The sequence below is a fragment of the Mustela putorius genome, unplaced genomic scaffold (assembly GCF_011764305.1).
Source record: "Mustela putorius furo isolate JIRA1106 unplaced genomic scaffold, ASM1176430v1.1 tig00001130_pilon_pilon_pilon, whole genome shotgun sequence".
In the NCBI taxonomy this organism is placed as follows: domain Eukaryota; kingdom Metazoa; phylum Chordata; class Mammalia; order Carnivora; family Mustelidae; genus Mustela; species Mustela putorius.
In genome coordinates, this window is record NW_025421584.1 from 740,063 (window position 1) to 757,307 (window position 17,245).

The window sequence follows — 17,245 nt, forward strand, 5'->3', positions numbered from 1 at the left end:
AAGACAAAGAGAATCTGTGTCTATATATGCTTTAACATAATAAATTATAAGAGTAGACAGAACACAGACCGGACGATAATTGGAATACATATAAACAAAGATCCAGTAGCAGAACACCAGGAATTCCAACAAATCAACCAGAAAAAGACAAATAACCAAGGAACAGAAAACAGGCAAAGGATGTAAAAAGGCATTAAAAAAAAGAAATAGAGCAGCCCATAAACATACATTCAACCTCTAATAGTCAAATAAATATAAACTAAAAGGAGAGAGCATTTCAAATTGATCCTGTTGGCAAAAATTAAAATCTAACAATTCCAAGTGTTGACACGGGCATGAAGCAACTGGGACTCTAATCCTACTGGTGGGAGTGTAATAGGGTACAGTCTTAGAGGAGAAATGGGGCAACATCTAAAAAAGTGTGAGATGTGCATCTCTGTGGCCCAGCGACCCCATTCTCTGGTGGCCTATCTACAGAAGCAGACCCATACATGTACGAGGACAATCTACACATGGGCTGCTTACTGCTTTGTTTGTAACAGTGACATAGAGAAAAGGTGACTTCCAGAAGAAGGAATCTTATACCACAGGACACCTTTCAATGCAAATATCTATGGCCAGGAGAAGTAATCTGTGACCTAGTCCTAGAACACCATGTAACAATGAAAATGAATGGATCAAAACCATTTGCATAACCATAAATATATCTCAAAATATGTAACAAAATATTAAGTAAAAGGTTGCAGAAAGATAAATGTGTTAAGTATGAATCGAGGATGCCTGGGTGCCTCGGTGGGTTAAGCCTCTGCCTTTGGCTCAGGTCATGATTTCAGGGTCCTGGGATGAAGGTCCACATGGGGCTCTCTGCTCAGTGGGAAGCCTGCCTTCCCCCTACACCTGCCTCTCTGCCTACTTGTGATTTCTCTGTCAAATAAAGAAAAGCTTTTTTTTTAAACGTATAAACCAAATTATAAACAATTTTAAAACATACAAAATAATATCTCCTATTTTGGGGGGAATACAAACTCCAGACGACTACGGCCAGTGAGGGAAAGGAGTGTGACTAAGAAGGGATACTCAGGCTTCAAACGAATTGAATATTCATTCCTAAGCTGTATGGTGAATATGAGGGAGTTCAATATCTGTTACCTGCTTTTTTTTTTTTTAATTTTATTTATTTATTTGACAGAGAGAAATCACAAGTAGATGGAGAGGCAGACAGAGAGAGAGAGAGAGAGGGAAGCAGGCTCCCTGCTGAGCAGAGAGCCCGATGCGGGACTCGATCCCAGGACCCTGAGATCATGACCTGAGCCGAAGGCAGCGGCTTAACCCACTGAGCCACCCACGCGCCCCTGTTACCTGCCTTTTTAAGGCCCCAATATTCTGTAACCTTTCTTTAAATGAAGGAAAAGTTAACCCTAACACCTATTGCCAACTTAAGAATGTTTTCAAGAATTTCAAATCACAGGCCGTTGATTTTCATTACAATGTTGCAGAGTGAGAGCAAGGAAACAAGGACCGGAGCAAAAGTTTATTAAGGCAAGAAAGTATCTTCCTGAAAAAATAACAGACATGTAGCCAAAGGTTTACTGAAAAGCACCAATCCAGGGACAGAGCAGTGCCTGCAGCTAACCAAAAGAAGGAAAAATGGAGGATGGTGCTTAGGACAGTAATACCAATGATGTACCAGACGGTTTAAACCATGTCTCTTATACCAACTCATTTACTCCTAATAACAAGCATGCAAGGTAGGGCTACTATTATCACCATTTCATATACAGGAACAGGAGGTGCTGTGAGGTGAAATAATGTGGTATTATTATCTTACTGTCAGCATGATATTCTCGGCACAGCCAGAATCTGAGTCCAAGCAATGTGGCTCCCTAGCCCCAGCCCTGAACTCCTACCACAGATGTGTGTCCCCAAGAAGGGAGAGCCCGGGTGTCCGGACACACGAATGCTCCTCAGTACAGCGGAGGAGTACGAATACTCCTCCTTAATGACAGCTGCTCATCATTAAGGCACTCCAAGAGAGGTGACCACACACAATGAGAACGAAATGCCACAGAATGAAAGAAAAGGAGACAGAAGAAAAAAAGAGAAGAGGCAGCAAAAGGTCCCAACTTGATCTGGATGAAGAAACAAAGGTGTCCTGAGGTTACAGGGCTCCTCCCTCTAGAAAGTACCTTTAGCTCCTTTAGCCACATACTGGACTTGCTCTTTATTCATTCAATGATCACTCGCTGAGTATCTAAAGCACCAAACTGAACTTCAGGGAATATGACTCCATCCCTCGCCTGCAAACCAAATGGAGTGGATGCCAAAAGCTTATGTATAATTCTATTCCAGATTTTGGGACATATATTCCTGAAATACTGTTTAAAATGTGGGCAGATCTCCAAACCAGCCTATAAAAGCATGTTTAGATCTACCCTGTGAGGGGTGCCTGGGTGGCTCCATCAGTTAAGCAGCTGCCTTTGGCTCAGGTCATGATGTCAGGGTCCTGGGATCAAGCCCTGCGTTGGGCTCCCTGCTCAGCAGGGAGTCTGTTTCTCCCTCTCCCTGTGCCCCTCCCCCAGCTTGTGCTCCCTCTCACTCACCCTAAAATATATATTTTTTAAGTCTCTCCTGTGAAATTCTACCTGAACCTTGAGTTTCCTTCCACCAGAACTTGCGCTCTTACACTCGTTTTCATACAACTCAGAGACACGTGGACCTAGCCTCCTCACAACCTGCCACATCCCATTCCATCATGTCCCTGAGGAACGGGCCGCTCCCTTTTTTTATCCGGGTCCACAACGAATTGTGGTAAATGTACTTTGAGAACCAGTTCAGAATGTCCTAATAGGACCACGCTCATGGCCCAAACACCTTCCGGGCAACAGGACACGAGCCACCAGTGCCTGCCGCGGCATTAGAGCAAGGGTTCCAAGCACTGCCCAGCCCTCAGGCTGAGGTGAGAAAGGGAGACAGGCCAGGCCACCGCTACTGCCAGCCAGAGCTCAGCCAGCCAGTCACTTCCACACACGTGCAGGCACCTGCACCATGATTTGGCGAAACCTAGTCAAGTGGGAGATGCCCATCTCCATGGCCCAGCAAACCCACTGGTAGATAGAAGAGCTGAAGAAGCAGGCTAGTTCCCTACTAGAATTCCTAGTCTCTGGAAGTGGACAACAACAGGAATCACCTCCACAAGGGACATGGAAAAATGACTGCCTGCCTGACTCTACCCGTTCTAGTGAACGAACGGTTCGTAGCTGTTCCAAGGCAGGAAACTCCCCGTTTCTGTAGAGGAGGCAGACTCCCTGCTATTCAATGTGGAAGAAGCACAAATTTAAGGGAATCATTCTGAAACTAAGCCTATTTGAATAATCATTTATATCTCACAGTACCTTCCAGAAGGCACTGATCTATTGTGCTGAACACAGAGGACAGTGGTAGGACACAGCCTCACCGAGCCCTCACTTCAGGACATCTTGAAGAGAAACGGAGTATTTCCCATTACAACCTAGCTCTGAGTCACTCACCCCCGGCCCACGCAAATCTCTAAGAAGAGCTACATATGGCCTCTGTTTTGAGAGTATGAATTACAAAGGCAACAATTTACTCAGGGCCTCAGGAATGCCTATCTTCGGCAGACTTTGCATGTTTCTGGGCCGGAAAAAAATGTAAACTATAACGTAAGAAATAACTTTGTCTGGCTCCTTCAGCTGGCTGAACAATTACCTTTGATTGGCCAAGGAGCGTTACCAGCTGCTGATACCCAGGTCTCTACTGTCAGACCAGGTGGCCATGGATCATTGGCAGCGTCTGGCTGTCTTTTCCTTTTCCTCCCACCCAAGGCAAACAGTACTGCAGAGGCGAGTAACATAAGCTCCCCAACGGGTTTACTCTCTGAACCTAACACCACCTCTCCCCTCTCAAACAGCACAATTTGTCTCTAATGAGCCCTGTACCCACAAGTATCTTATAAAATAGTCTTTCAGCTTTGAATCTGATTTACTACTATGTAAATATCACCTTCCCCTCCCCCACCCGCCCACTATGATGCTTTTCATTGCTTCTGAATTCAAAGAGGAACCCAAAGGGCTACAGAAAATAAGTTTATAAAACCACTGCTCAAAACATGATCGCTTGTTTTTTTATAGCTTGACTGTATCAATTTATCCTGGAAATAGCTCCTTTCCGAGAAGTCCCATGGTACTAATTATTGAGAAAACTGGAATTATTAAGAGATTAAGGTCACACGTTACCTTCAAGTTGGTTTTGCATTTTCTAGAGTTTCCAGGTTGGAATTTTTTTAAGTATGTTCTTGTTCACAGGTTGCCTTCTGAACATCTGTTCAAGACTTATTTTTAGACCCGGACTAAGACAACCTTCACTTTTAAAATTCCACCTAAATCACAAACATTAAAAACTTAACAAATTCACGTTAACACGGAGATTTAAAATGAAGTCCCGCTAATTTATCCACCGTATCTTCCTCCCACCGATCAAGTACTCTGTCCATGCCTTCATGTGTTTCGTTAAAAACAAAACTTCAGGACATCTTTAAAAAAGAGAAACTGAATATCTCCAGTATAATTTGGTAGGGAGCGGTTATTCAAAATACCTGAAGACCTCTTTACAAATCAGTAGTAAAATAACCACCAAACAAAAAGTGGACAAAGCGAGATTTTCAGTTTCAGCTCAGATAATTAAGGAGAACAAAAGTCACAGAGCGAACAGTCCCTTGGAAATCAGAAAGAACAGGGGAAGAGAGGGATTCATGGCCAAGAGCAGCTTAGCAGAAAGAGAAGCTGCTGGAGCCCGGAAACTCGTACGAAACCTCCACCAGGAACTCTGATGACTTAATGGTGGCTGAATGTGGACTAGTTCGATAGTTTAAAAACTCCTAAGCCCCAGTCCTAGGGGAGGCTGCGGCGGTTTTCCTCCTACCAACTTCTCAGGGTGAAGAGGAAAAATCTCCTACTGTTTCAAATAGGAGATTAGAGAAACAACCATTTGGAAATACACAGGCCAAGAGCTTTTTCCACAACAGAGGCCTGCCCTCTAAGAGAGGCTGCTTTAAATAGAGCCCTATTTGACCTGGGGAAAGACTAGTGAGGTGAACTCCAGCCTCTGGTAGCCTGCCTGTCCCAAGTAAGGAAAGAAAGGAAAAGCCAAGTGGCTAAGAAATGCTTCTGAAGGTCATCAGAGCCCAGGGACTCAAGCCCACTAAATAACAGACACTTAATCATCAAGATCACAGAACAACTCACCACCTCCAGGGCTCCAGTGAAATAACAGTGGTTATGACTGAGAGCTGCATGCCACAGACTCAGAGAGGTCCTAAGTAAAGCCAGAGAAGGAGGCGGAGGAGGGAAGAGCCATGAAGGTTTGCAAACCCTCTGACCCTCACAGCTACAGCAAACAGCCCAGCCTGTAGCCAGATTAACATTAAAAACTCACTAAAAGCCTAATTCCTATTACCCAATACCTATGTCCCACTTTCAACAACAAAAAATTACAAGACATGATAAGAGAGAAAGAGTCTGAAGAGATAAAACAACCATCAGAACCAGACTCAGAAAGGACACAGATTTATGGAATCGGAAAACAGGGAGAGTAAAATAAGTATGATTAATATGCTAATGGCACTAATGGAAAAAGTGGACATCTGAGAGCCAGTGTATAATGTAAGCAGAGCGATGGAAACTCAGAGAATGAAAGTGAAGTGCTAGAAATCAAGAACACTGCACCAGGAATGAAGAATGCCTTTGATGTGCTCATCAGTGGACTGGACATGGCCAAGGAAAAAAATCAGTAAGATTAAAAATATGTTCATGGAAATTCCCAAAACTGAAATGCAAAAGGGAACAAAATATCCAAGAACTGTGGAATAATAATACAAAGGTATAACAAACACATAATGGAAACACCAGAAGAACAAAGAGAAAAAGGAAAAGAAGTACTCAAAGTAATAACAGCTGAGAATTCTCCAATATTAGTGATAAAACCCCAGACCACAGATCCAGGAAGCTCAGAGAACACCAAAGAGAATAAATGCAAAAAAGATCTACACCTTGCATTAATAGTCAAACAGCAAAAACCAAAAATAAAGATACTGAAAAGAGCCAGGGTGGGGGGTGGGATGCACAGAACACCTTGCCTACAGAGGACAAGGGTAAGAAATACATCAGATGCCTCATCAGAAATCATGCAAGCAAGAAAAAAGTGGCTGGGGAAAAAAAACACGTGTTAAAAGAAAAACCCACCACCCTAGAATTCGGCAGCTGGTGAAACTGAACTTCAAAAGTGAAAAAGAAATAAAAACAGAACAGTTAAACATAGGGCACCTGGGTGGCTCAGTTGGTTAAGCAAATTCCTTTGGCTCAGATCATGATCCCAGAGTCTTGGGATTGAATCCCACACTGGGCTCCCTGCTCAGCAAAGGATCTGCTTCTCCCTCTGACCTTCCCCCTCTCATGCTTTCTCTCTTAAATACATAAATAAAATCTTTTAAAAAAAAATAAAAGAACAGTTAAAAACAAATTCAAGGAATTTGTTGCCCAGTAGACCTGTCTTACAAGTATTTAAAGCAGATCTTCAGAGAGAAGGAAAATAATATAGATCAGGCACTCACAGAAGGAATAAGTAAACATAAAATAAAACTGGGGCACCTGGGTGGCTCAGTAGATTAAGGAACCAACTCTTGATTTCAGCTCAGGTCATGGTCTCAGGGTCCTGGAATCCAGCCCTCAGCACTCAGCTGTGAGTCTACTTGAAGATTCTCTCTCCCTCTCCCTTGGCCCCTTGCCACCATGCTCTCACTCTCTCTCTAAAATAAATAAATAAATCTTTAAAAAAAAAACACACAAATATAAAATTAAGTCTCTTATTTTTCTTATTCTTAAATGACCAGATAACTGTTCAAAATAGTAAGAATAGCAATGTGTTGAGTTATTAAAGAATATGGGTAAGTGAAATGAATTAAAACAATGTTATAAAGGACAGGAAAATAAGAATTGAATATATTCTCTTATAAGACACTGTACAATTTGTGAAAAGATATGATGTTATTTGAAAGTGGACCTACATCAGTTATAAATGAAGGTAGCAAATGCTACTTCTGGAAATACCTTTGTAAAACCTTTGTAGAAAGCATATGGAATAGGGGTGCCTGGGTGGCTCAGTTGGTTAAACATCTGCCTTTGGCTCAGGTCATGATGCCAGAGTCCTAGGACTGAGCTCCATGCTGGGCTTCTTGCCCTTCCGCCTGCTCCTGTTCTCTCTCTCTCTTTCAAATGATTAAATAAATAAATAAATAAACAAACAAAATCTTTTTTAAGAGTATATGCATATGCTAAGATAGAATAAATGGAATAATATAAAATGTTCATCTAAAAGCAGAGAAGGAAGAGAAAGAAAGGGTGATAAAATTTTAAAAAGAACAAGTGTAATGAGTGAAAATCAGTTGCGAACATGGTGAATATTAACCCAACTACAACAACAATTATTTTAAATGCAAATGGTCTAAATACGCCAATTAAAACAAGAGACTGTGATAGATAAAAAGAAGATCCAACTATATGTTGTCTACAAGAAATCCACTTTAAAAATAAACACACACAGGGGCGCCTGGATGGCTCAGTGGGTTAAGCCGCTGCCTTCGGCTCAGGTCATGATCTCAGGGTCCTGGGATCGAGTCCCGCATCGGGCTCTCTGCTCAGCGGGGAGCCTGCTTCCTCCTCTCTCTCTGCCTGCCTCTCTGCCTACTTGTGATCTGTCAAATAAATAAATAAAATCTTTAAAAATAAAATAAAATGGAAAAAAAATAAATAAAAATAAACACACACAGGTAGATGAAAAGTAAAGGAACGGAGAAAAGTCATGCTCACACTTACCAAAAGGAAGCTGAAGAACCCGCATCAATTTCACACAAAGCAGATGGCAGAACAAGGAAAATTATCAGAGATAAAAGAGGGTATTACATAATGAAAAAGGGGTCAATTCTTTGAGAGATTGCATAACAATCCTTAATGTGTTCATATGTACCTCACAAGAGAGTGTAAAATACATGAGACAAGGGGGCACCTGGGTGGCTCAGTGGTTTAAAGCCTCTGCCTTTGGCTCAGGTCATGATCCCAGAATCCTGGGATCGAGCCCCACATCAGGCTCTCTGCTTAGCAGAGAGCCTGCTTCCTCCTCTCTCTCTCTCTCTGCCTGCCTCTCTGCCTACTTGCAGTCTCTGTCTGTCGAATAAATAAATAAAATCTTTAAAAAAAAAATACATGAGACAAAACTCATAAAATAACAAGGGGAAATGGATAAACACATCATCTTTCTCAGAAACCTTAATACCCTTCTACATTGTAACCGACAGATCCACCAGGCAGAAAATCACTGGAGAAAAAAGTTGAACAAAACAGCACCAACCAACTGGACCTAACACTTAGAACAATAAAAGTATACACAGTCTTTCCAAACTCACACAGAACTAGACAGACCACATCCTGGGCCATAAAATACACCTTAACAATCTAAAAAATTGAAGTCAATTGAGAGAAATGAAGTGTTGAGAGAAACTGAAGTATTGAGAAAAATTGAAGTATTGAGAGAAATTTTTAAATTTTTTTAAGAAATTTTTAAATATTTTGAATTAAATAAAAACACAACTTATCAAAATTTGTGGGATGCTGCAAAAGAGTGGTTAGAGAAAATTCAAGCACTGAAGGCATATGTAAAATAAAAAATGAGAGAGAGAGAGAGAAAGAACTAGAATCAGTAACTTAAGCTTCTACCTTAGGAAACTAGAGCAAGAAAAGCCAAGAGAAGAAAATAAAGAATAAAATAGGTATCAATGGAATTAAAACAGGAAGAGTTGTTTAGGCGTCCAACTCTTGGTTTCAGCTCAGGTCATGATTTGGGGGTCATGGGATGGAGCCCAATGTCAGGCTCCATGCTCAGTGCAGGGTCTGCTTGAGATCCTCTCTCTCTCTTCCTCTCCTTCTCCCCCTTCCCCTGCTTGTACTGTTGGGGGGATGGAGGGAGGGAGGGAGGGAAGGAGGAAGGAAAGAAGGAAGGAAGGAAGGGGAGGGGTGGGGAAGGGCAACAACTGAGAAAGAACAACAAAATCAAAAGCTGGTTCTTTGAAAAGATTAATAAAACTGATAAACCTACAGCCAGGCTAGCCAAAAAAAAAAAAAAAAAAAAAAAAGACACAAATTATTAATATCAAAAATGAAAAAGGAGTCATCACTATGGAGCCTATGGAGATTTAAAAAAGATAATGAACAATTCTATGCCCTCAAATTTGATAACTTATATGATATGCACCAATTCCTTGAAAGACACAAGGGACAAAGACTCTCATAAAAAGAGAAATAGGTGATCTAAATAGACCTACATCTAACAGAGAAATTAAATCAACAATTAGTAACCTTCCAAAACAGCAAGGACTGAGTGAGCTCCGATGGTTTCACTGGCAAACTTAAGGGAAAAAATTATACCAATTCTCAAACTCTTCCAGAAAAAATAAAACCCAGGGCGCGCTTCCTAACTCATTCTATGAGGCCTGCCTTACCCTACTATCAAAACCAGATGAAGACATTACAAGAAAGGAAAATTACAGACTAGTATCTCCTATGAACAGAGATGCAAAAATCTTCAATAAAATATCAGCAAATCAAATCCAACAACATACAATATGAATTATATACAAAATCCAATGGGTTTTTTTTTCCAAGAATGCAAATCCTGGTTTAATATTCAGAAGTATTACTGTAATCCATCTCTCCAACAGGATAAAAAATACGTATGTGTGATCATATCAACAGATGCAAAAAAAAAAAAATCCAATACTCACTCATGATAAAAATTCTCAGGAAACACAGGTGACTGCCTCAATTTGATAAAGAATATATATAAAATACCTAGAGCTAACATCATACTTAATGGTGAAAAACTAGATTCTTTCCCCCACAAGATACGTAACCAGACAAGGATGTCCCTTCTCACCACTTTAACTAGAAGTGCTAGCTAATGCTCTAAGACAGGAAAAGGAAATAAAAGCTATACATACTGGGAAGGAAGAAGTAAAGCTGCCTTTGTTCACAGACAACATGATTATCTAAATTAAAATCCCATAGAATCAACTAGGAAAACTCCAGGAACTACTACTAAGTGATAGCAAGGATTTAGGATGCAAACCTAACATACCAAAATCAAGTACTTTTCTATATTCCTGTGGTCGATGAAAGAGAGGCATAAGCAAAACAAACTCCAAAGGCCAAAGATGTTGTAAGACTGAAGAAAAGGGCTGACAAGTCCAGGTTGACAAGAAATGGTTTATTAAGGGGACTTATGGACAGAAGCGTGTCTTGGGAGGCTGAAAGCTGAGCAGATCTCCATGACCCCACTTCCAACCAGTAAGACCTGCTTTTTTGGCCCAAGAACTTGGGGATTAAGTAAGTGCTGGGAGACCACCCGGGAGGGAATGTTTGAAAATCATAATCATATCTCCAGAGCAGATGAAGGACATTAAGGGTGTACTTAAGGGCTAGGCCAAAAGAAAGAATATGGGAGGGAGCTGTGCTCCCGAAGATGCTGGGTCACAGGGAGCGGTCATCATGGTGGGTCTGTCCAAGATGGCAGTGTTGACACTGCCACTGGTGAACAATTGGAATTTGAACTTAAAAACAGTTTTTACTAGTGCCAAAAACAAAATTTAGGTATAAATCTAATAAGATGTGTATAAAATCTAAATAAGTACAAAACTCTGATGAAAGAAATCAAAGATGATCTCAATAAAGAGAAACTCCCATGTTTACAGACAAGAATACATAATATGGTTAATATGACAGTTCTTCTCAAATTTATACATTTGAGGGGCACCTGCATGGCTCAGTGGGTTAAAGCCTCCGCCTTCAGTTCAGGTTATGATCCCAGGGTCCTGGGATCAAGCCCCACATTGGGCTCTCTGCTCAGCAGGGAGCCTGCTTCCTCCTCTCTCTGCCTGCCTCTCTGCCTACTTGTAATCTCTGTCTGTCAAATAAATAAATAAAATCTTAAAAAAAAATTATATATTCGACCCAATTCCAATCAAAATCCTAGCAAGTTACCATGTACATATGACAAGCAGATTCTCAAGTTCACATGAAGAAGCAAAAAACCCAGAACAGCTGACACAATACTGCGAAAAACGAAGTCAAAGGACTGATCCCTGCAAACTTCAAGACTTCCTGTAAAGCTACAGTAATGAAGACACAGTAGCGTCGGTGAAAGCACAGACATATAGATCAACAGAACACAACAGAGCCCAGAGTAAAACCCACACAATTACCATCAAATGGCCTTTGACAAAGGAGCAAAGACAGCTCAGCGAAGAAAGGCTAGTCTTTTCAAACACGGATGCTGGAACAACTGGATATTCACATGTAAAACTCTGAATCTAGACACAGAAACCCCTTTTCACAAAAACTAACTCAAAGTAGGACACCTACATGGCTCAGTCAGTTGAGTGAGTGCCTTCAGCTCAGGTCATGATCCTGGAGTCCTGAGATTGAGTCCTGCTTTGGGCTCCCTGCTCAGCAGGAGGTCTGCTTCTCCCTCTGACCTTCCCACTCTCATGCTCTCTCATTCTCTCTCTCTCCCCCCAAATAAATAAATAAAACCTTAAAAAAAGTTTTAACTCAAAGTAGACCACAGAACTAAATATAAATATAAAACTGTACAACTCCTAGGAGATAACAGAGGAAAAAATGTAGGTGACCTTGAGCATGGCAGTGACTTTTTCTATGCAACTCCAAAAACTCAATGAGAAATTGTTAAGCTGGATGTTATTAAAATGAGAAACTTCTGCTCTGTGAGAGAAAATGTTAAGAGAATGAAGAGACAAGCCAAGACTAGAATAAAATATCTTCAGAACACATATCTGATAAAGGACTCATATCCAAAAACACAAAAAACCGTTAAAACTCAACAACTAATGCCACTCAGTTAAAAAAAAGAAAGTGGGCAAAAAATTCTCAAAGACACTTCTGTAAATCTAAGACTTTTCTTAAAAATAGGCTATTATTGGGGCACCTGGGTGGCTCAGTAGGTTAAAGCCTCTGCCTTCAGCTCAGGTCATGATCTCAGGGTCTTGGGATCGAGCCCCACATCAGGCTCTCTGCTCAGCAGGGAATCTGCTTCCTCCTCTCTCTCTGCCTGCCTCTCTGCCTACTTGTCATCTCTGTCTGTCAAATAAATAAATAAAATCTTTAAAAAAAAAATAGGCTATTATTTCAAAGGAATCCAATGAGCAAAAAAATGGGCAAAGAATCCAAACAGACATTTTGCATCAAATGTCAACTGATGATCAGTTGACACTTCATCGATCATCAGGGAAATGCAAACCACAGCAACAAGGAGGTACCGTGTCACATCTTCTATAAAGGGGAGAATAACAAACCCAGGTAAAACCAAGTGTTAGCAGCACGGCTTGGTGGCTCAGTCCGTTAAGCAGCCATCTCTGGATTTTGACACCGGTCATGACCATGGTCACGGTCGTCAGATTGAACCCCAGTCAGGTTCTGTGCCCATGAGGAGTCTGCTTGAGTTCCCCTCCCCTGCTCCCCACCATCACCTGTCCCCTGCTTCTGTGCACAGTCTCTCTAAAATAAATAAATAAATTCTTAAAAAAAAAAAAGTGTTACCAAGGATACAGAAATCAGAAGCCTCATACATTGCTGGCGGGAATGTCCAATTGTAGAGCCACATTAGGATACTGTTTCCAGGTGCCCAGCAATTCCACCCACCCCCAGGCATGTACCCCCCAGAACTGAAATCATGTCCACATAAAACCCTGTATGTGAATGTTCTCTGCAGCATCATTCAGAACAGGCAATAGGTGGAAACAACCCAAAGGTCCAATACTGAATAAAAAGATACCCAAAACTGGTATATCCAGAAATACTACTGGGCCATAAAAAGGTATGAAGTACCGACACGTGTTATCACGTGGATTTGCGAAGTGACAGAAACCAGTCCCAAACAAATCCACATATTGTGTGACCCCATGTCCATGAACTGTGCACAATGGATAACACAGAGAGACAGAGAGCAGATGAGTGGTCGCTTCGGGCCGGAGTGAGGAAGGGTGCAAGGAAGCAGAGATTAGGGAATGACAGCTACATGGTAGAGGGGGTTTTCTGGAACACGAAAAATGAAGTTATTCCAAAATTACAGTGACGGTCGCACCACGCTGTTGAGATACCTAAAACCACTGCACGTGTACTTCAGATGGGTAAACCACTTGATACGGATCTCAATAAAGCTCTCACAAAACCCATTACTGTCTAAATACTGATGGCACCCCACTTAGACTCCCCAGATTTCACAAAGAGAAATATAAATACAGCATAGTTCATACTTGCACTCCCCCCCCCCAAAAAAAGGATTATTTACCTTAAATTCAAATTAAACTGGGCCTGGAGCCTACTTTAAAAAATAAAGGGGGGGGGGGGAGTTAAAATTACATAACTAAATAGGATAAGGGTCTGATTTGAGCATTACCATGACTCCTTTAAGACTGAAATCACAGAAATACAGTAATTAAACCACATCAAGAGAACGTTCTTGAAAATAATCAGCTTGAGTCTTGTTGAAATACTTCAGAATCCCCAAAACAGGGATAAAATACGAGCTGCTACTTTTTTTTCTCCTGCCCATACACATAAATACGATTATTCAAAAGGGTAAAGAAAACATAGGCAACTACTGAAGAAGTACTAAAAACTTGATACTCTTATCCTGATAATCCAACACAATTGTGAAATACGAACAAAAATGTGAGGAAACAGAAGTACCAACCTTATTTAAAATAAATAACTACATCTTTATGCCGTATCTTCTTCTAAAATAAACCGGATTACAAAAATACAAACAACACAAAGGAATAAAATCAAGAAATCTCGACAGGAAAAAACACCAGGGTAGAAGACGAATTTAGAAATGAGGCTGAAACACAAACTGGACGCTTCGTGGTTGTGCATATGTGCAAATGATGGGTCCAAAACGTGGCTTTCTACTTACTGATCACATTCACTGTGTTACATGAATACTGATAAGCCTTGTCTTGCCATTCCTTACAGATGACATTTCTCAGGTCTTCTATTTATACCATCTTTCTTTGGGTCCCTCTGAAATCTCATGCTCATGGTTTTTTGCTTTTATTTTTTTGTTTGTTTGTTTTTAGACTTTTTTTATCTGTTCATTTGAAAGAGAGAGCATAAGCACAGGGAAGGGAGAAGCAGACTCCTTGCTGAGCAGGGAGCTCAACGTGGGGCCCAAGCCCAGGACCCTGGGATCATGTGAAGGCAGATGCTTAACCGACTGAGCCACCCAGGAGCCCCTCTTGCTCTCGGTTTTGATTACTCAACTCTTCAATTCAGAAATGTCTTTAAAAAAAAATATATCCACAGCTAACACTCTCTAGAACCATAGTATTTCCTTTCCAGTGACAAGCTCATAACTGCAGTCTGCCTGCCAGAATGTGGCACACATCCTACGGCGGCATGTCATAGCTGTCACACACTCTAATCCCAACTGCCCCTCCTTAAGTATATGTAACATCAGACCAGAAAGTTACGAGCATTTAAAACCATGATGGGGCGTCCAGGTAGTTCATTCGGTTGAGCATCCAACTCTTGGTTTCAGCTCAGGTCATGATTTCAAGGTGGTGAGATCAAGCCCTGCATCAGGCTCCGCACTCAGTGGGCGTCTCTTTGAGGTGGTCTCTCCCCTGCCCCTCCACCTGGCTCAGACTTACTCTTTCTTAAATAAATCTTAAGAAACAAAACAAACAAATTAAAAAAAAAAACAAAACCCTGATGATTTAACAACCACTTTTATTTTTAAATCATAAACTAAGGTAATTAATTGTGAAAATTCTGTGCTAGAATAAAATCAAGTTTTGCCTTCACCCATCTTTCAATCACACACCAGCAGCTTCAACTGCCGGCAAGAGAGTCTAACATCAAAGCACCCTCTGATTCACTCTGAAACATCTTTTCCAATTCCTTTTGCTCTACCAAGATTTATGTACAAAAGCTGGAGGCTTCTCTCCTCCAACCTTCAATAGAAGCACTTGGAATAAAGTTAAGAGGATTGTTCCAGCTGCTTAAAGTGCGATCCCATGCGCTTGCCTCCTGGAGGCATTTTGGACTTTACATTTTGAAAATGAATAGAATGGGTCAGTCAAAGGACACAGTTGACGTCTGCTTGTGATCGAAGCTTGGAGTGGGGAGAATGAGTAAGAAACAGAACGGACTAGAGGGACACAGTAAACCTTATTTTAAAAGTACATTTGACAGCAATTACTGAAAGATAACTTGCAACAGTTCACATGCTACCGTGCTATTTAAATTGTAGCAACATCAATTTATTTATTCACTGCTTTTCTAAAACCACATACCAGTAACTGTATGCTTCCTGACCACTGACTATTTGCATTTACTTTGAAAAACCACCTATGCTTTTAAAACTCAAGAACTAGCGTAACTAAAAATTTTTTTTAAAAAACATTAGTGTTCTTTGACTGGAAAGAACACCCATCTCTGTCACTACTTTTTGGCCCTTCACATGCTATGATAATTAATTTTTTTCAATACTTAATGCCTGCTTATATTTGCCTAACCTACATTAACTATCAAAGAACTGAGATCTTCACTATTTTATCTGGAACTCACAAACAACCGTGTCAAAAGACATTGTAATTTCTCTCTTTTAGGAAGGAAACAGACAGTAGCCACATTACAAAAACAGAAACACACATGTGTGCATTGTTTGGGGCATTTTTATTTAATGACTAAGGGGTGACAATGTCATTTGAAACACATTTTATTCCTTCTAGATCAAACCCATTGGAACAAATCCAGAGCTAGACAACTTCCATACATTCAACATAAGAATGTGTTCGTGATTGCTTCAGTAAATTCTGAACTTCATCAATTATCATCTCAAGCCACTTCTTTTTTATTTTTATTTTTCTTAAGATTTTATTTATTTATTTGACAGAGAGCAAGAGAGCACAAGCGGGGGGAACAGTGGAGGGAGAAGGAAAAGCAGGCTCCCCTGCAGAGCAGGGAGCCCAATGTGGGGCTCAATCCCAGGACCCTGAGATCATGACGTGAGCTGAAGGCAGACACTTAACCACCTGAGCCTCCCAGACGCCCCTAAACCAATTCTAACACATCCCAACAGAGCAACTAAACAACCAAAAAATTTTCAGAACACAAAGAGGCCTTGGCAAGGATATAAAAACTAACTAAAGGCTCTAGTCTTTACATGTATTGCTAGGAAAATGTCACATCTCAACATTTTCATTTCTTGAGAGTTGCTCAAGGCATATGAATTTCAGTAAATCTGACAAGGTGGGGGGGATATCGTAAGAATCCTTCTATCCTGTGAAGCAACAGCACCCCAGAAGTGGCTCATTTTCAAACACACCCATCCGTAACAGACGGACAACCGTGTAACGCACTTAGCTGACCTAAGTGTCGGTCCACACAGCGCCAAGGCACCAGAGGTGTCCACCTCCTACATACTCAAGCTAAGGCTCACCATTATTTTTTTCAGCTTGAGTTAAATGAAAGAAAATGCATTTCATATTTCCAGAAGCAAAAGTGGCATAGTTTCCAGGAAGCTTCTTGTTCTCATTTTACTATTTTAAGAGTTCTGATCTCTCCCAGCATGACTGTGTGACAAGATCTCATTTCTGGTGGCTGATCATTTCCACGGCATGATGCTTTACCAAAACCGTCTGCAGAAGCTTGTTTTGATTCGTATTTTACTTCAGCGTATTTATACACAAAATGCCATCTCCATGGCGTTGTGCCAAGAAAGACATAGCTAGCTTGGATTTCAGTTGACTTCGTTAAAGGAAATTATTTTAAATTAATGTGGCCATTGAACTGCTGCCATCCTTAACCTCAGAAAATACAGTCCTTCTCATTTTTGCCGTGAACATTTATTTAAGTTAAATTCCAGCTCGTGAACGTTGACCATAGGGCGTCTAAACCTTCCTGCTACTATTTCATAGTCTTCTTCTAAACAAGGGCAGGCCCATGCCGGCCGCATTAGTACGCCCAGCCAGATCACCACCATTAAGTGAAATCATCTATGTATTTTTGGTGGAATCTTTAACAACTTCCACGCCCGTCAGGGAAATGGAACAAGGCTGTTTTGTTTTCAGACAGCAACAATTTGATCTCTGGTTTACTAG

At 40.9% G+C, this 17,245-nt stretch overlaps 1 protein-coding gene across 4 annotated transcripts in view; it reads right to left on the reverse strand.

Annotated features, from left to right (window-relative positions):
• Window positions 1–17,245, reverse strand: part of MPP7 (MAGUK p55 scaffold protein 7) — a 287,917-nt gene that overhangs the window by 154,071 nt on the left and 116,601 nt on the right. The gene's annotated exons all lie outside the window — the stretch shown is intronic.